General features: G+C 44.5%; 1 long non-coding RNA gene and 2 other non-coding genes across 3 annotated transcripts in view; all 3 read right to left on the bottom strand.

Moving 5' to 3' along the window:
* Nucleotides 1-16,289, bottom strand: part of LOC137630106 (uncharacterized) — a 226,468-nt gene extending 210,179 nt beyond the window's left edge. The window contains exon 1 of the long non-coding RNA XR_011041658.1: nt 15,842-16,289. This is a non-coding gene — a long non-coding RNA (uncharacterized lncRNA). The remainder of the gene's footprint in view (nt 1-15,841) is intronic.
* LOC137630730 (5S ribosomal RNA) lies at nt 4,421-4,539 on the bottom strand. Its single transcript, XR_011041764.1, has one exon. It is a non-coding gene; the product is annotated as a 5S ribosomal RNA (ribosomal RNA).
* Nucleotides 16,290-19,317: 3,028 nt separating the features above from the next.
* On the bottom strand, nt 19,318-19,390 carry TRNAR-UCG (transfer RNA arginine (anticodon UCG)). The gene has a single exon. It is a non-coding gene; the product is annotated as a tRNA-Arg (tRNA).
* Nucleotides 19,391-20,520: the final 1,130 nt, after the last annotated feature.

The raw sequence follows: 20,520 nt of genomic DNA, 5'->3' as shown, positions 1-20,520 counted from the left end.
GTGCGCCTTGCGCACATCAGGAACATGAGAGCGCTGTTTCACAGAAGACCTGCGAGAGGGAGAGCGCTGGCGAGTTAAGTACGAAGACTGTAACTCTGGGGAGCGCTTGTGCGCTACTGCACGCAAACGCGCAGGAGAACCCTGACGCGCAAGGGACTTACCCACACCATGAGTAGAGTCCCTTTTCCCCGAAGGGATCTGTGCCAGTTGGATAACAGGGTGAGAAGGCACCCAAAGCGCATCTGCAGCCACGAATGGAGAAGGTCTGGCAGGCGTAGTAGATCGCGAACGATCTGCGGAGAGGTCAAGGGGCGCTACTGCGACGGTCAGCTCCTGACGGGGGGCCTTCTCCTTAGGGGGAGGATCAGGAAAGGATGACCCAAAGAGGCGCCTCCTAACTCCCTTATAGGGAGAAGGAAGTCCTCTGCTGCGGAGAGGCCGACGGGCCTTACGTCGAATACGACCACGAGGAAGGGCGTCCGGGTCATCAGTCCTCCGAAGAGGAGTCTCTATCAGCACGCTCCCCCGAGGGGGAGACACGCCCGCAGGAGAGACCGTGGGACTCCCCTCCCCCCTCGGAGGATCTTCGGAGGGGGGCGGAGAGCCTTCAGCAACGTTCGCAACAGGCGCAGCATCAAGGGTTTGACCAGACCCGTCGGAAGGCTTGGCCAAGACAGTGTCGACAAAATCCGAAGGGAATACCTCCAGTATTACCCGCGACTGTTTGACCGCAGCCCCCAACTGGTTCAGGTCAAAGAAGGCTTCCTTGGCAGGCGAGCCCTTAAGCCCCAAGGAAGCCCAAAGCTGGAACAAATCATTATTAGACACAGTTTGGTCATATTCACTAAAATCCAAATTATCCTCCCCCGGAGGAGAAGAGGGAGCTGCCACGCTAAGGGAGGCAACACCCTCTTCCGCACCCCGAGGTCGGGAAACACCACTAAGGCCTGCGCTACCACTCGGCAGTCTCTCAAGAGAGACCGATCGAGTGGGAGCTTCGGAGGAGGTTCGGGCGGCGGAAGAGGAGTCCTTAGAGCTTTCCTTCTTCAAGGTTGCCCCTGAAGGAGAACGGTCTCTCTTGGACTTCTTCTTACGCCGACGGCCGAACTTCTCCCACTGGGAGGCAGACCACTCCCTACACTCACTGCAAGTATTCTCCCTATCACACCGTCGGCCTCGGCACTGCAGGCAAAGGGTGTGAGGATCGGTGTCCTCCGCTGACATGAAGGTCCCACAAGGGCGGCCAGCGAGTCCAGGTCACTTGCGCATAGCGATGATAACGGTCGAGGCCAACTTCCCAACACACAGAACTAGAAAAAGCAAAAAAACAAATCAAGGCTGTCATTAACGAGGACGAAAACAGAAACGTCTGTACTTTATCCAAGCCAAAAGTAAAGTGAGACAACTCACCAGTGTGTGGGGGGGAGGGGTAGCAAGCTACCCCTTCCCTACTCCCTGCTAACTAGCGGGGGGGGGGTAGTTAACCCTCGTTAAAAATCTAATGGCTCGTCATTTCAGCTACGCCGAAAGTAATACCCTATGTAAATATGACAAATTCGGAGATAATTTGCATTTTTCCTAACCATACAAACCTTAGCTATTTACATTGGGTATTACTTTCGGCGTAGCTGAAATGACGAGCCATTAGATTTTAACGAGGGTTTCCTACCCCGCGCTAGTTAGCAGGGGTAGGGGGAGGGGTAGCTTGCTACCCCTCCCTCACTCACACACCGGTGAAATGTCTCACTTCACTTAGAGGTAGGACTTGACTTGGGGGACAGGGCTGGCGGGCAAATATGTGTAAATAGCTAAGGTTTGTATGGTTAGGAAAAATACAAATTATCTTCGAATTTGTCATTTGTTCCGTAACCGAAATACAAACCACGCTATTTACATTGGGTGACTTTCCCCTTAGGAAGGGTGGAAAGTCCCCAGCCATACTGGATTTGGCTTTACCCGGGGGCTCAGAATCCGAGTGAGTCGCACTTGAGAAAAGGAGTCCCTGCACCTCACAAGTTCCTTGCTCCACAAGGAAACGTGTGGCCTACATAAGCTTGTGTGTGAAGGAAGAAAGTTTGACCCGTCCTAGGCAGTTGACCTGGAGTTCCAGAAGGAACTCTGGGTTAGGACGTTCCCAATACCACCTCGTCAGGGTATGGGGGACGCGACAGTATTGACTCAATACTCGGAACACAAGGAAGCATGGTTTACCTGCAGAGGTTTGAGGTCAGCTATGCAGAGACCAGGATGCTGCTTCCCCAGTAGAGGGGACGATGAAGAAAGAAGTAAGGGCCAGACATACTTCTTTCGTTCATGCAGACTAAAACCTGATAACAATGCCCTCAACCTTCTGCAACCTGTCCAAAAAGGAGCCTGAGGTTAGACCAGCTGTTGTGTAGCCACCACAGAGCGATAGAAACGTATCGATACTCCTGGGGGTCACGTCCTGCAGGAAGCGGTCTGCGAAGGTCATTAGACGCTTCCAGACTCCAGCTTGTAGCACCTGCGTCACAGAGTAGTTCTACTCGAAGGCGAGGGACGTTGCGATGTATCCGACATCGTGCTGTAGGGCGACGTGACGGGGGAGGGACTGGATTCAGGTCGAGATGAATGTCCTTGAGTCCGAGCTGAAGAGGTATACTGGTGACTCTCCCGTGTCCTCCCTGTGCTCCCAAACTGGCTGCACGTGAGGACAAACTGCAGCTGTTCTCAAAGATAACCCCTCAATTCCTTTACTGGCAAGAAGGAGAAGGTTTGGGTCATCTGATACAGAACGGAGACTCGAAATCTTGAAGGAGACGAACCGAAGGTCCGGGACTCCAAGATTCTGAGTATATAAAACAACTCAGGAGCGAACCTGAATGTTGCCTTCCCCTATTCTCTTGAAAGGGCGGAGTCGTACGAGACCATGAAGATTGCTTACACACTGACCGAGGACAGAGTGAGCAGGAGCACCGTCCCCCAAGACGGAATACGATCAGAGGCCTGACGTAATGGTTCTTGAGAAGAGCTCTTAAGGGACTAAAGAGTCTGAACCATGCTCCATGGAGGAGGTTTCACTCCGACTGGGGGTAGGGACGTTCGCAGCTTCGCATGAGCGAAGAAAGGTCCAGCGGGAAGGAAAAAGTCTATTCCTTTCAGTCTGAAGACCAGGGAAAGGCTGAGCAATAGGCTTCACTGCCGAGAGCGGAAAAGAGTTTTCCTCCCGCCGATAAGCAATAACTCCGTTATTGCTGGAGAAGAGGCCTCAAGGGAAGAGGTATTTTTCCCACAACACCAACCACGGAAGACTCTCCACTTCGCCTGGTAGACCCCTGCGAATGACTATCGCAGGTGACGCGACCTCCGTTCCGCGACTGTAGCGGGTTGTCTCTTCTTGAGAAGGCGGCGTAGTGTCTCCAGGCGTGAAGCCGAAGCAATGCAACGGCTCGTGAAAGATGTTGTACTGTGCTTGTTTGAGTAGCCTGTGCCGTGGAAGAAGCTCTCCCGGGAGTTCCGTCAGGGGAAGCAGAGGGTCCGGAAACCATTCTGCGTATAGTCACAGCGGAACTCTCAGGGCCATCGAAAGGTTGACAGACAACCTGGTCTTGTTGAGACCCATTCTCAACAGACAACAATGGTGGGAAGACGCAGGCGTCGATGTTGTCCCACCGTCACCGGAAAGCATCTTGCCAAAGAGTTGGGGTCTGAGACTGGGGGGAAGAACAGCGGAAGCTTGAAGTTCCAGGCTGTCACGATCAGGTCCCCCAGGCCAGGACTTGCTGGTTACTATAGGCCAAAGACCCCAAGGTACTCTCTATCTGCGAGGTTCTGCTCAGATAGTCGGAGAGAACATTCCTCTGCCCGGAATGAGCGAGCCGATAGTGGTATTGAGAGGACCTCGGATCATCTCAGTATCTCTACTGCAAGATGCGACGGTATGAAAATGCGTCCCCTGCTGGTTGGAACACGCCAGTACCATGAAGTCGTCGCACACGGAGCGACTCGGCAGGAACTGTAGGGGATCTGTAGAGGGGCCAGACTACGGCCCCTAAGCCTGCCTGAACGATGGGGAGGTACCCTTCAGGTCTTGACCATAGGCCTGACGAGTCCGAGAACAGCATCAAAATGTGGGGAAAGGACGAGAATATCCACTCCCATCAAGAGGTTCCATAGGTCAACTCCCATTGCAGGTCTAAACGTTCCGCTGGTCCCATAGGGACCAGAAAGTCTGGTTAATCGTTGCTTTGATACCACCGGAACTTGGGCCACCTCACAGGGAACTTATCCTGAGGCGACCGTTCGGGACTTTAGACGGGTCAATGAGGAAAAGAGACCCAGGAAACGTTCCAAGGTAGGGCTGAAAGCTCTGCTTGACCGAGAACAGGTACTGCGACTCTCCTCAGCCTTGCCACAGTCAACTGAAGGGAAGGCTCGGAGGAGTCAACAGCATCTGGTGTTCCCAGTCGGTCACCCATCCAAGTACTGACCAGACCCAACGTTGCTTAACTTCGCTGATCGGATGAGAAGCGGTGTTTTCAACGTGGTATGACCGTCGACTCAATATCATGTCTAGATACTCCAGATGTTGAAGCAGAAGTAGAGAAGGCTCCTAGCAAATTCCCATGATCCCACACTCTTGGTAAAGACCCGGAAGCTTGTCCCGGTGCCGAAGAAGGTCGAACCCGAGCCTACCGGAGTTGACCAGACTTCCAAAAAGCGAAGGAGGCGGAAGCCTGCCCCTGAGCGGCCATGAGGAAAGCAGGGAGAGTTCTCCGGGGAAAAAAACCTGCGATGCCGCGGCGGGATCGCCACACCGCATCTTAAGCAGGAACACCTGTAGTCTAGGCTGGATTCCAAGAGCTTCCTGGAAGATGGATGGAATGGAACCTGGAAGTACCCGTCCTCCCGATCCAGGGCCTAAGGGGTCCTGCAGCCTCGTTACCAGTCTGATCGACTCTGCTGTTCCACGCTGGATGAAGTTTGTTCGACAAACTTGATCAGAGCTGAGAGGTCGACGACGGAACTCCCATCTCAGATGCTTTCCCAGAAGAAAGGATCGACTGAAGAAGCCAGGGGGGGGGGGGGGGGGGAGCTGTCTACGACCCTATGGAGGACCTTCTCCTAAGACATGGATCCTTCTGCCCAACGGGCAAACCTCTTGCCGACCCCATGGCATAGAGGCTCAGTGACACTGGATTCGCTGACAGTGACGGAGAGATGGTAAGAGCGAGGCGCGATATCCTTGGCTGATCACGGAGATCGTGCAGGAATCGGCATCGGGAAGCTGTTATCCGGATGAGTAACCTTAGGCATCCCCCCAGCGTGAGACCTGCAAGGGGGGTTGCCAATCCTAGAGTTTGTGAACTCTGCCGCTCCCTCTAGGATTATTCCTCCCCGGGAGAGCCTCCCATGCTACCTGTCCCTGACAGGAGGGGACTACTATTGTACACCTTGTCTTAGCTGCCGTAGCCGGTCCGATAACTTAGGCTGACGAGGCTGAATGAAGAGGCGTCGGAGGCCTGCAGGGTCTGGAAGAAAGCACCTTGGAGGAGTGAAAACGGAAGTCGACTTCCTCCGCACAACAGCTGTCCATGTCTCTGTCCTTAGGCTCAAACAAGCTCTTCCCAAGGATGGGAGAGTGTCTGAGCTTGTCGACATCCACGGATGAGACACCCGAGAGGAAGCCCTCGGTCACTGCGTCTAGATGCTCCAGCGACGAAACGCCAAGGTGCTTGAGCCCGAGAGGAGGAAAGTACCCATGATCTTCCTGGAGCTTCCTTGTACAAAACCTCGGGACACAACCGAGGAGGGAAAGGACCTGGTAAGCCCCTTCCACGAGATGGAGAAGAGGAAGGGCTAAACCAGTCACCCCTTGCCCGACGGAGAAATCTCGAACAGAAAGCTCCCTGGCAAGACCCTTCCCGGGAATGACGAGGAAGGGCTAACCCAGGTTCTGGAAAGAAGAATGTTGCTCAGACCTCCCTGAAGATTCTTCCTGCTCTTGCATGTGCCATGCTCTGCGTTTACGGGGTGAAGACCGTGTTCTGGAAATACGCTCCAGAAGACTCGCCAGGCTGGCCGTGTTGCGAAACCCCGATGGGAATCGTGGTCGCATCCGCCCTGGTGCTCGCGCGATGGTAAATCAATGGTTCGCGCGTGGCCGAACGTGGAAGCGCCCATGCGCGGGCACGCAGGAGCGCAGACGAAAGTGCGCGAGGGAGTGCAGAAGGACGGCGAGCGTGGTAGGAAGGGCGAGAGCTGGTGGACGGAATCCGAAAGTTCACAGGCGAGCGATGACCCGTAGGCAAGCAATGGCTACTGCAGGAATCGAGCCAGCGCTCGCGCGATGGAACACCGTAGGTTCGCGCGATGGAACACCGTTGGTTTGCGCGACGGAACACCGTCGGTTCGCGCGATGGAACACCGTTGGTTCGCGAGATGGAATACCGTTGGTTCGCGCGCGGGCACGTGGGCGTGCGGTCGTGCGGGCACGTGGGCGTGCGGTCGTGCGGGCACGTGGGCGTGCGGTCGTGCGGGCACGTGGGCATGTCGTCGTGCAGGCACGTGGGCGCGCGGGCGAGCGCAGGCGGTCGGGAGACCGATGGCCAGTAGGCGGGCAATGGCCCTTAGGCGAGTGAAGGCGCGTCGGCAAGCGACAGCGCGTTGGCAAGCAGTGGTGCGGTAACAAAACGCTAGTGCGCAGGCGAAGAATCGCGCGGGCACGTAGGAGATCGCTGACGCGTAAGAGACTAGGGATGGTTAGCGCATCGCGCTAATCAGAAGGCGCGCAGGTGCATCAGGAAGGTGAGCGCTGATGCGAGCTGTCAATCAGGCGATCCTGAACGGTCAGGAAAAAACCGTTGGCGCCCATTGGTGCATGGCAGGAAAGGGCGCACAGATGTGCGCTGGCGATTGAAGAAAGCTGATGCACAGAAGGACAGAAGTAAAGGTGAACCCTGGCGAGCAGGAGGAAGATCTATGGCAAGACTCAGCTACCGGAGATCGTGGTCCACAGCAGGCGACCGCTAGATCGCTACTGATGGTGTCCAGGGGACCTGTAATGCGTGGAAGATCGATGGCGATCGTTGACGCGCAGGAGATCGCCGACGAGCAGGCTAACGTTGACGCATCTGTGGTCGCTGGCGAGCAGAAGGGCGACGCGTGGAATCCTGTGCGAACAGTAGCTTAGAAGCACGCGTAGGCGACCGCGAGCGTTGCTGCGCTGGAGCAGGCTGACGAGCTGGATTGCGAGGGAGAGGAGAAGAAGAGTCCTTGTCCAAGAACTGAACCGAAGTTCTAGGTCGCGCGGGCGAACGTGGGCGCAAATCAGGAACTGGAAGCACAGGTGCGCTCTGACAGGCAGGAGATCTAGAGCGCTCAGGAGACCGAACAGCAGCAGTGGGCGATGATCATCAGGAGAGCACTGACGAACAGGAGAGCGCTGGAGAACAGGAGAGCGCTAGCGATCAGGAGAACGCTGACGAGCAGGAGAGCGCCTCTGCGCTAACACTGCAGAAGGGCGTGCAGGGGAACCCTGACACCCAAGGGAAGACAACCCCGTGGGAGGCAACCCCTTGCCCCGAAGGGACCGTTGCCCGTCGGATGACGAGGTCAGACTGCTGTCCAGCTGCACCAGGGGCGGAAGGTCAGGAAGGCGTTGGAGATCGATCCCCGGAGAGATCTAAGGAGGTAGGAGCTGTAGGCTGCATACGGAGAAGATTAAAAAAAGGCACCTCTTAGCACCCTTATAGGGAGACGGGACGTCCTTACGACGTAGCGGACGGTGAGCCTTACGGCGAAGGCGGCCAACAGCAACAAAAGCAGAAGAGTCCTCCGAAGAGGAGTCTCTATGAGTGTACTCCCTCGCGAACGAAAGAGAAACACTTCGTAGAAGAGACAGGTCAGCCAGTGACCTAAAAAGAGCAATCCTCCGAAGAGGGGCTCCTGCAGTTGCCCAGCCCCTTGAGCGTAACTGCAGGTGCGACCGCTCAGCACCAAGAGCATAGTCGCACGAAAAAAAAGGCAAGAGGAGAAGCCCCCAAAGGGGAAAACTCAAGCCTGGACAGGAAAACTTCCCTCGGAAGGAAAGTTACCCACCCAAGGAGGCAAGCCTCCTGAGTGTTCTAAAATGAACTGGAGAGCTGTCAATCGTCACGGGAGTACTTCCAGGAGAAGGAGACACGCCCCTGACGAAGATCTATAGGGGAGGCAGCAACAGCCAAATCCCCAGGCCTCAACAAGACAGCTCACTCCGTTGTCACATTACAGAAACGAACTAGATCGGTAACTATGAAAAATAAAAACAAAAATCATTAGTTAACATTCATTCCCCCGGGAAGGCACCGAAGAGGAATAACGAGGGAAAAGAACACAAGAATTACACAAAAGGCACGTGCCCTCACAACCACTTACACTCACGGAAGGAGAGCTGTAACCAACACAGAATTATAACAATTATAATTATGTAACTATGTAACTATGTAATTATGTAATTCAAAAATGAATGAACACTAAATAAAGAACGAAAACCCCGAAAGGAATCGTTCAACAAAAGCTGAAAAATCAACAAATACAATTAGATTCATAAACTAATTGAGACAAAACGTACGGTGTAGCAACCCCACCCACACGGGAAGGAAGCTACTCAGACGTAGTAAAGGTAACGTAGTAAAAGGGTGAACGACCTCAAAGAGAGAGAGAGAGAAAGACCGTAGTCAAACTCAATCGCGACCCATGAAATTACACCATGGTGGCCTAACTGCCGAGGGCTACACGGAGATATTGTACACTACACACACAAGCACGAACTCTGAAAAGGAAACTTACTGATTTCTATACTTAAATATATACATAAACACGAAAAAATGTTTACATATATATTGAGTAAAAGAAAAGTAAGTGATTAAGTAAAGACAAAACAAATAATGGCTGCCAAGCGAGGACAAAGACAGGCACGTCTGTCCACTGTCCAAGCCAAAAGTGAAGTGAGACATTTCATCGGTGTGTGAGGGAGGGAGGGGTAGCAAGCTACCCCTCCCCCTACCCCAGCTAACTAGCGCGGGATAAGAAACTCTCGTTAAAATCTAATGGCTCATCATTTCAGCTACGCCGAAAGTAATACCCAATGTAAATAGCGTGGTTTGTATTTCGGTTACGGAACAAATAAGAATTACGCACCAGGAATGCGCCCTCCTCCCCCACTGACACTCACGGGAAGGGGGGGAAGGTGGAGAACTGTAACAAAACAGAATTATGACAATTATAATTATGTAATTCATCTAAGAATGTTCACTAATTGTAAGAACGAATGAACCCCGAAGGGAAGCGTTCTACACAGAAGCTGAAAAGTTAACAAATACAATTAGATTTGATTAAAAATAATTGAGACAAAATAAACGGAGTAGCAACTCATCCCGCAATGGGAAGGAAGCTACCATAATACGTAGTAGAAATAAAAGGGTGAACGACCTCAAGGAGAGAGAGAGACCGTAGTCAACTAAACTCCCATGTTCCCTACGCTGAGAGACCAAGTTCCCCGTAGGGAAGGAGGAACAGCGGGAAACAGATAATAAATAAAGTCCAGCGATGACGATTCAAAACGGCGCCCGCCGAAGGGAGACCGAAGGACCAAGGGAGAGATCGCGACCCATGAAATGTCACCGTGGGGGCCTAGGACCACGCGGAGAAGTTGTCGTACAATGAGTGGACTTCCTACACACACACACAGCACAAACACTGAAAAGGAAACTTACTGTATTTCTATACTCAAATATATACATAAACATAAGAATGTTTACATATATATTAAGTATAAGAAAAGTAAGTAATTAAGTAAGACAAAACATTAATGGTTGCCATGCGAGGACGGGACAGAAACGTCTGTTCATTGTCCGAGCCAAAAATGAAGTGAAGCAGTTCACCGGTGTGTGAGGGGGGGAGGGGTAGCTAGCTACCACTCCCCTACCCCCTTGCTAACTAGCGCGGGGGTAATACACCCTCGTTAAATTCTAATGGCTCGTCATTTCAGCTATGCCAAAAGTAAACCCTATGTAAATAGCGTGGTTTGCATTTCGGTTACGGAACAAATGTAATTTAGTAGTCATCTAATACAACCCATATGAGATAAACCAATTGAAATTTGCCATAATTTTTTACCTCGTTTTCTCTAAAGGTTGTCTTTTACACAGAAATACATGGTAATGCTATTTCATTCATTCTTATGGGGGAAAAATTCACTTGGTGGTTGAACAATTCGGAGTTAGAACACGGTTTTAAAATCAAATATGTTCGATATTGGAGAAGGCCTTTAATAGGAGGCATTGAAAAAGGCACATCAGGCAACCGACCCCTTAACATAGGGATAATGTGGGAAAGATGATGTTCGGTATTGGAGGCACTACTGTATCATCAGGTAAAATTATAGTTGCGAACGTAACCAAATTTTGAACATAAAAAATAGTTTCTCCTGTTGTAAATAATGTGCTTTCACTGTAGCCTATTTGACCTTCATTTCAACAGCAAATAAACCACAAACCTGCTAGACCGTCTAAGAACGGGGATATTTGGTGTTTGTTTACAAGACCACGCTCTCCATATACTGACAAATTATGCAAAGCTATTGTTTTCCTCTATTACTTTTCATAATTAAAAACAATTCGCCATGTGCGAGACAAGTTAAAACTATAATAAACTATAGAATTATATAAAAAAAAAACTAGCATTGTTTCCTCACTAAACGACCTGGAACTAACACAATCAACATGGTCAACCAAACAGAAGTTTGTGATCCCAGCGTACATTTGATATGTATTCAAAATATATACTAAATTAAAAATGGAGAAATTACCCAAAAGTGTCACTATATTCTACTGACACTTTTAATTTAGTATAGATTTTGAATATACAGTATATCAAATGTACGCTGGCCTCACAAACTTCTGTTTAATTTACTATGTTGACGATGTCAGTTCCAGGTAGTTTAGTGAAGAAACCAGGCTAGTTTTTTTGGTAAATATATGATACTTTAATTTCTAGCCAAATACATGAACCATATATTTTTCCTACTCATTATCATGTGTTCTATGCATATCTGACCTTGATTATTGGGGGCAAACCACTCGTTCATGAGTTTTTGGACCCCTTTTATAAAGACAATTAAGGGGGCCAACAGTGAGAAACTGGGGATTTTTGGGTGGGGAAATCTCATAAACGAGCAATTTAAAGATATAATAATGGTCAGAAATGCAAAATAAAGACAAGATAACCAGTTTGAAAAAAAAATATATGGTTCATGTAAGTTGCTGAAAACAGGCCAAAACATGATTATTTAACACTTTTTGAGATTTGTAAAAGGGTACAGAACCTAACAAACCCACCTAACCTAACCTAGTAGTTCCCAGGTCACAACCCCTAACTGGAGGTCAAGCCCCCTTCCCAGGTCACAACTGCTACCTGGAACCCCCTTCCCAGGTCACAAACTAAAAGTAAATCACAAATAAATCCTTATATTATGATAAAGTAAATTACAATTCTTCAACTTATGATTGACACATTATACTTTTTTTATTTTTTTTGGCTTGGCAATCTTTTCAGTAAGAAATCTACTGGTCTTCCCTAAAAATTAAGTCAGAACTGGGCCTTGAAGCATTATTTCTGTTATTTCTTAACTTCACATGAGTAACAATATCCATACACCGAACAGTGAGCATTTCCATCATAATCAATTGCCGACATAAATTAAATCGCACTAAATTTCAAAATAGATTTATGTACTTAACTCAAGTTACCTCCTGGAGACATCTCTATGTGATGGTGATTAACTTAAAACTGATGGGGAAGGTGGAAAAAAAAATGGCTGTTGTAGAACAATATCCGGGAACTTATGAAGAAGTATTTTTAAGTTGGTAATTGATTTAAAAAACCTCCTGACAGATACGCTATTGTAAATGCACAGAAATCAAGCATGCGTGATAAGTCCCCTTCAGTCTCTCAGATGTAAACAATGGACTTAGGAGTGAAAAACAAACTTCACACTTTAATCGACCGATACGTTAGTTATTATGCCCCAGCACCTATTAAACATAGAGAGAAGAATACCAAACTAGCCAGCACTCGTCCATTTCTTATAGCGAATTCCAGTTTTGCTAGTAATTAAAGTATCACATATTTACTGTTTTTTTTATAATTCCATAGTTTTTAGTAATTATAACTTGTTTCCCATGTGGCTAATTGTTTTAAATTACAAAAAAGTAATAAAAGAAAACAATAGCTTTGCATAAGTTGGCAGTATATGGAGACCATGGTCTTGTGAAATATTACCGGAAAGTGGTACCTCTACATACGAATTTAATCCGTTCCACAACCAACTTCGGATGTAGAAAATGTTCGGATGTAGAAACGAATTTTCCCATAAAAATACAGTACATTGAAAAAGGATTAATCCGTGGTTGAGCCCAAAAACCTATGATAACTCCTTAATAAATTACTACACATAATTACACATGACAATATGCACTCTAAATTAGATACTGTAAAAGACATGTAAAAAAGAATAATTATCAAGAAATAATAAATAAAAACGGGTTTTTAGCGTCACTTTACCTTAGAAAGTCCAGCGCAGGTGTTGGTCTTGCTACGCAGAGAGGATTGATTGATTGATTTAAAGTTTTCAGGCATCCTGACATCTACGCAGAGAGGAGACGGACGGGCGGCGAGGAGGTAGAGAGGTTGACTACGATAAACGTACACTACCGTAACTTATTCTAACTTACACTAAGTGAACTTTGACCTAACTTAGCTTACTTATTTTTTTATTTTTATATTCTATATTTATTTTTACATTTTCTTTTTTTCTTTTTTGATGATTAATTTTAATCACTTTCACTCTACACTTAAAATTGATTGAATTTTTTTCTCTTCAATCTTTGTCGTTTTCTTTGTTTCACTTTCTTTCGCTTCACTCTTTGCCGTTTTCTTTGAACCACTTCCTTCCTCTTCATCACGAGTTCACTTCATAGTTTTTTTAAAGAAGCTATGGATAGAAAGTTGCTTGGTACAGCTTTTCAGAATGTTTCGAAAATAAGTTAGGGAAACATCATCAAACTGTGCAACTACACGACAAACCTGCAATTTCTTTGGATGGTATTTGTCGATGAAGTCGACCACGTCTTGATATTTTCCTAACACCTCTTTTATTTGCGCCGAACCTTACACATGTTCTACCTCCTCGATCCCTTCCTTGTCATCACTCATGTGCTCAGACATAGCATGGAGTTCCTTGAGCTCCTCTGTAGTAAGTTCGTCGTGATGTTCTTTTGCAAGTTCACTCACACGGACGTGGCGTCCGTGCTTTTCAATAATTCCTTGCTTTACTTCTAAAGAAAGCATTTCCTTATTCCTTTTCTCACCATTACCACTACCACTTACGAAACTAAGCCTTTTAGGACCCATGATTTACGTAAAATACCGTAATAGGATTTAACGTAAAAAATCACGATTAAAACACAGTTAATAGCAGAACGCAGAGGGCACAACCACACGAAGCCGACAAGAACAGAGGAATGTCCCAAGCCACGCTAATTGAGGGTCCCTCCGAGGTAGAAATGCTGCCTTCTATCGGCGGAAATAAAAAATACATCCGGCGCTATGAGTACCATCTACGTGCACGGGTATTGTTTACTTCGGGTGTCGAAAAAAAAATTCGGAAGTAGAGTAGGAACGTGCTCGAATTGTACTTCGCGTGTCGAAAAATTCGGATACAACCGGTACGACGAAAATTGCTTACTTCGTGTGTCAAAATAAAATTCGGGTGTAGAGTCGAAAAATTGCTCAAATTTTACTTCGGATGTTGGAAAATTCGGATGAAGATACGTTCGTGTGTAGAGGTTCCACTGTATTTTCTAGAAATCTTATGGTTTTGGGTGGGGGAAGGGGGGGAGGGTGTTGGGGCATTGAATGATATTTGCAATAAATGAATAATTAATGTTCCAGCACCCCTCCCCCATACCCCTAACTAGGCCTACCGGGGGGAGGGGGGTAGGGCCCCCCAGCGACCCCCCCTTAAAGCCACAGTAATTTTCAGGGCACCACAGAACCTAACAAACCCACCTAACCTAACCTAGGGGCCCTGTACCCCTACCGGGGGGGGGGCTTCGCCCCCCCTGCGACCCCCCCTTATGGCCACAGTAATTTTCAAGGCACCACAGAACCTAACAAACCCACCTAACCTAACCTAGGGGCCCTGTACCCCTACCGGGGGGGGGGGGCTTCGCCCCCCCCTGCGACCCCCCCTTAAGGCCACAGTAATTTTCAGGGCACCACAGAACCTAACAAACCCACCTAACCTAACCTAGGGGCCCTGTACCCCTACCGGGGGGGGGGCTTCGCCCCCCTGCGACCCCCCCTTATGGCCACAGTAATTTTCAAGGCACCACAGAACCTAACAAACCCACCTAACCTAACCTAGGGGCCCTGTACCCCTACCGGGGGGGGGGGCTTCGCCCCCCCTGCGACCCCCCCTTTAACCAGGGGTAAATTTGAATATATATATTTCGTAAAATCACTTCTTACCTTAAACGGAAGATGACGATGAAGATGTGGAAGGTTGTGGTTGACCCTCTTCTGAATCATCAAGTACTGGAATACGTTCAGCCTCTGATTAAAAGGCGAATCACATTTACCACACTGGACACTTAAAGGTAATACGGAATGCTCCCTTAGAAAACGATTCACTACTTCAGGAGTTCCATTATAATTCCCATGAAATCGGCCGATCACATCAAAATAGGAATAACGGCATATTTCACACAACCGTACCGGAGGATCCATGACAGTCAAGTGACGTGTGATGAAAATATAGAAACCGGAACTTTTGAAAACCGAAAACAAACGACAATCACGGGTTTCTCCCATAATGAAATAGGGAAAAAAACAAAATACTATCGTTTACAATGTTATATTGCACGAAAAACAGATCCTTGAAACAAGACTGAGAGACCAATGAATCGTCCAATAATAACCCTTGAAAAGAACCCAGTAGTATTTAGATTGGAGGAGCGACATTAGTGGGAGGAGCAAATGCGCATTCAAGCAAATATTGTCACATTGCGCAATGGGGAGGAGCCAAGCAAGATGAAAACAGATATACAAACTAACAAGAGCTACCTTGCGTGCCCATGGAAAGATATACACTAAACTTAGAAAAAGTCAAGACCTTCAATTCCTGAAATATTTTTTTTCTCTGTAAGTATGCATTAGCGACAATAATGTATTGAGAAGAAGTGTTTTGTTATCACGTGCTTTACTAGGAAAATATATTAATATAATACATTTCCCAATTTGGTTGAATCCAAAACTTTACCATTATTTCTTACTTAATTACATTTTTAATTGCAGTGAAAATAAATGTAATTTTCAAAGAAAACAGACATTCTATAGGGAACCCTTTTTATTTTTTTGAAGGGAAGCTTTTTCCGTTCATAACTATAATAAAACCTACCATTATTTCCGTAATTTGAGATACTTTCAATGACTGAGTGTGAATCCCAGGTAACCAGGTTATGTTAAGGAGTATGCGAGGAATTTAAATTTAATCGTGGTAGCGCACGGGTAAATATTTCCTCATAAACAAGAACTTAAGTCTTTTCTAGTCCTATATTTTTACCACCGTAACTTATCGATTGCACAGGTTCCTAGCCTAGCAGTACCCTAATCTAAAGCTGTTATACTAACCTTACCATATATCATCCACGCTAGTAACATGCTACTAGCAAACCCTCATCCCAAGATCTTAACCAATTTCTATAATAATATCACAGCAGAATGAATGACCTCATAAACCATGTAAATTAAATTAACTTACCCTAGACCTATGCAACTAATATGAAGTGACGTTAGTCAACAATAGGCTCGTTTATCTTGTATGAATTTGACAAGCTCCACTTGGGTTTTTCCTCGTTATTTCTTATATGTCTCATGAAATTGAACTTACTGGTATACGTATGATTTCGTGCTTTTTCAACAATGGCAAGAATCACTGGTGAAGCGGTGAATACAGAAGGGAAGTTGGGAACAGGGTCAGGGAGGGCCACTTAGAACATGTCTAATCTTATATGGTGGCACTTTCGATAAAATATATAATCGTTTAAAAGTTATCACGTACGAGTTTTACGTCTCCTTTCTGTGGTTTCTTGTAATTGACCTAATCAATCTTGAGATATGTATTATAAGTTTTCGAATAGTGAGTGAGAACTTTTTCTTTTACACAAATTACAGTACACACTAGTCGACAATTTTTTTTATTGTCAAGTGAAATACTATACTAGTATTGGGTACAATTTTCATCATCTGCATGTAATAAAAATAATAAGATTAAACAATAATTTATAATATCTAAGAAATAAGTATATTCGTATATATGCATTATATGAACTTATTATTAATTAATATGAAATCTGTTTAAACACTCGTTTGTTTTGTTTTCATCAAGACTGCAAGGTTAGTTTTACATTGTTTACAGTTTCGTTTGTGGTTGTGTTGCATGGCTTGCTTCAAGAGAACAGTATTGTGTAGTTTAAGCCTTAACTTGGACATATATCTCCAACTAAAAGTATCAAGACTCGAGTGTGCTTGTGTGATCACATCTGCTGCCTAAAGTTTAACTAGGATACGTCTCTTACTCAAAGGTAGCGACCTGTTAGCAAAGGATTTGGTGCTACTATAGTGTGAGGTCTACCGCCATATGTCGCCTACCCAGGTAGAGGGTGAGGTCTACCGCGTGACCAGCGTCTCAGAGCCCAAATCCATCAAAAAACGTGACCTGTCCACGTGACCTGCCCATAAAAAAGGAAGCAAATGGAGCTCCTAAATCAGTTTTTCCCTCCGCCTAAAAGAGATATCATCGATATCAGCATTCTACAGTGAACCACCAGCAATATTATGTGGATCCAGCGACAGGAGCACACACACAGGCAATTGAGCGATTGTGGTTGGACGCTAAAACGATGATTTTAAAGAGATTAATGCGAGGTGTTGGTCGTACGAAGAGTGTATTGCTAGAATAAATGTATGGAAATATATGATAACCTGTTTGATGTACGAAGAGTGTATCGCTAGAATAAATGTATGGAAATATATGATAACCTGTTTGATGCACGAAGAGTGTATCGCTAGAATAAATGTATGGAAATATATGATAACCTGTTTGATGTACGAAGAGTGTATCGCTAGAATAAATGTATGGAAATATATGATAACATGTTTGATGTACGAAGAGTGTATCGCTAGAATAGCTGTATGGAAATATATGATAACATGTTTATTTTTACCTTGTTTCCTTTTTTTAATGTAACTAGAAATCCAATTATCTATTTAAGTCATTTCTAAGATATGTTTAAATTAAGTGTGTATTGCTTAAACAAATGTATGAAATGTGTTTTATCTATGAGGGACGAATAATTCGGCAGTAGACCTCACGCTATAGTGCTAATGGGAGGTAGATCTCACGCTATAGTGTGGTAGACCTCACGCTATAGTAGCACCAAGGATTTTATGTGTCAGTGCCACCTGTACACGTGTAAACTGTACACGTGTGACGTAATGCTGATTGAAAGCATCAGGGCACATAAGAGCATATGGGGGTTCATCCATGATTATTTTATACTAATGGTTAATTGTTCACTAACTGACTCAGATTAAAATTTCGCAAGAAACAGTATTCTTATTGTCAACCGTGGTGATTTTGTGGGTTTTTATTAAACTCGCCATGCTGTACGACATATTGATGTGAAGCGTTTGTTAAATCAGTGTCCATCAGGCGAGACAGAATTGTAGACAGAACCTGTTAGACGGAACTGATAAGTAAAAGCAATAAACAGAAAAGGCATTATAAACGTGGCTTTTAGTTAACAAGAACTTCGTGGAAATCTCCGAAATCAAAGTGGGTAAGTTAAGTTTTATTTTACTTTTCGACTTGGTATGTAAAATTTACCTTCCATAAGCATTATTAACAATTTAATCGACAACCATACATACAATTGGAAATTTGATTGCAAAATAATACGATAAATTAACTGAGATATCTCACGTGTACTAGTTTTAGATTAAGCACCATCAATGTTCAGAGATTTAAATTTCTGATAAATCGTAAAGAAGCTTTGTCGATCTTACTTTATATCTAGAATTTTCCTCTATGCAGAGGCCATTCCTCTTTAGATAGGAGTTCCTATACAAACACCGTTACTTCGATAAAATGTTACTCGATGATTTAGCTCTCTTGGAAGATTGTCAAGGGCGGATCACTGATATGTAGCCTTCCATCTGGGCAAATATGACCCACTTGATAAAAACATGTTTGTTTGCAGTAAACCGTTACCAGGTTATTGTGACGATAAACGGTTGTGTCACCTTACCTCCTACCTGTTTACTGCATGTTACGCTGGACATCTTATGTATATATATATATATATATATATATATATATATATATATATATATATATATATATATATATATATATATATATATGCTCTTTACCGTATTTAGGTTTTTATGATTCTTTTGATTAGGTTTTCATAAGCAAATTTGATTTAATAAGTCCCGTTAATTCTATGAATTTCTTTTGTGGGAATGGAATATTTGCTTTCCAGAGACATTTAGATTTGCTTATAAGATTGTATTTCTAATTAGTTATTTTGAAAGATTCTAGGATTAAATTCTAATTAGTCATTTTGAAAGATTCTAGGATTGAATTACATTTGATTTAAACAGTTGCGTGTGCATGGGTATTCATGGTAAAAGTAAAATATAGAGAAAGAAGAAAATATCGGTTTCCTTGCATTGGGATTAGAAGCTCAGCCAAAGCACATTTTGACCAATGACCGACGGACACATAACTCACTTATTTTTATATAAAGCTACAATACCTTGTTTTATCAAGTGAATCCCAAATTGATATTACCCTCCCCCGACTCCGGTAGTCCCCTCAGACTCCCAAAGGGCCATCAAAACGTCACTCGATTTACTGTAGGTGTAGGCGTTAGTGAGAGGTAGGCTTATTCGGTGTCCCTTCATTCCCCCACTTTATCGCCTTCTATTTTACCTCTTTTATGTTTACCTCTGTTCCACTTCTCTATTTCCCGTATTGTTATTCAACCTTTTTCAACATCAGCCGTTGAAAGTACCCTGCAACTAAGGGATGTTTCCCGAAATTGCTTTTTGGTGAGCGCTGAATGTCCTCTACGGTCCCATTGCAGGATTACATTTATTCATCAAAATCTAGCATCTCTTGGTACTTAGTCTGTGGTCTCTGAGGGAAGTTTAAAAAGGAAAATTTTCCATCGACCGTGACAGGATTCGAACCTGCAATCTTCGGATCCGAAGTCCGACGCCTTATCCGTTAGGCCACACGGTCTATGAGTTGCGGATAATAGGTATAAATAGTAATAGCGTATGTGCGTAAGAGAGAATTATGAATGAAACCAGGTTATAAAATAAAGCGTTTGTAAATGAAATGTATATGAAGAGTCCAAATACAAGGTATACCTCAGTCAGTTTGGTTGATAAGTGCATCCTACGTTTATGTCAAATATTTATAGAACACAATTTACACATACATCGATTATATTTTCTTTATTATATTATCGGTAGTAATGATTATTATTATTATTATTATTATTATTATTATTATTATTATTATTATTATTATCTTAGATGTATGTATAATCTTATTAATCAAGTCAAAATTTATTTGGGGTAACAAACAAGTATGTGTTTTTACGAGAAATAGAAATTGATAGAAGTAAAAAAAGTTGAATTGACTTAGCAAATAACACGCAACTGTGTATGTTTGTAGGCATATATATATATATATATATATATATATATATATATATATATATATATATATATATATATGCGTAAAAATCACAGGAAAACGTGATGCTCAGATGCAGAAGAACCACAGGGAAAATGAAAATACAGAATATACACTTGAGTCCTGACTAGTTTCGTGATACTTCCTCAGAGGACTGATTTATTGAGAGAGGTTTCTTACATTTTATAGGGAAAGCAGAAGTACGAACATACATATAGAGATTTAGAGAACAATGACACTCCCTTACCCTCTACCTGGGCTTGACTCAGGTGTGCGTAGGAGGAGTCCGAAAGCTCGTTAGACACCTGCTAAAAAGGGTCATTTCTAGTGGCGGGTATATTCTTGTTTTCTTCTTATTTTACTTTCATTACAGTTATTTATATGTCAATGCGGTAGCCTTATCTATATAAATACATAAGCAAAACATACACAAAATTACAAATATATATACATATATATACATACATATACATATACATACATACACACACACACACACACACACACACATATATATATATATATATATATATATATATATATATATATACATATATATATACACACACACATACATATACATATACATACACATACACATATACACATATACATACATACAGATACAAATACATATACATATACATAAATACTTACACATACACATA

Source organism: Palaemon carinicauda, chromosome 38 (genome assembly GCF_036898095.1).
Source record: "Palaemon carinicauda isolate YSFRI2023 chromosome 38, ASM3689809v2, whole genome shotgun sequence".
NCBI classification, from domain to species: domain Eukaryota; kingdom Metazoa; phylum Arthropoda; class Malacostraca; order Decapoda; family Palaemonidae; genus Palaemon; species Palaemon carinicauda.
The sequence above is the reverse complement of the archived record's forward strand: the minus strand, read 5'-3'. Positions and strand labels throughout refer to the sequence as shown.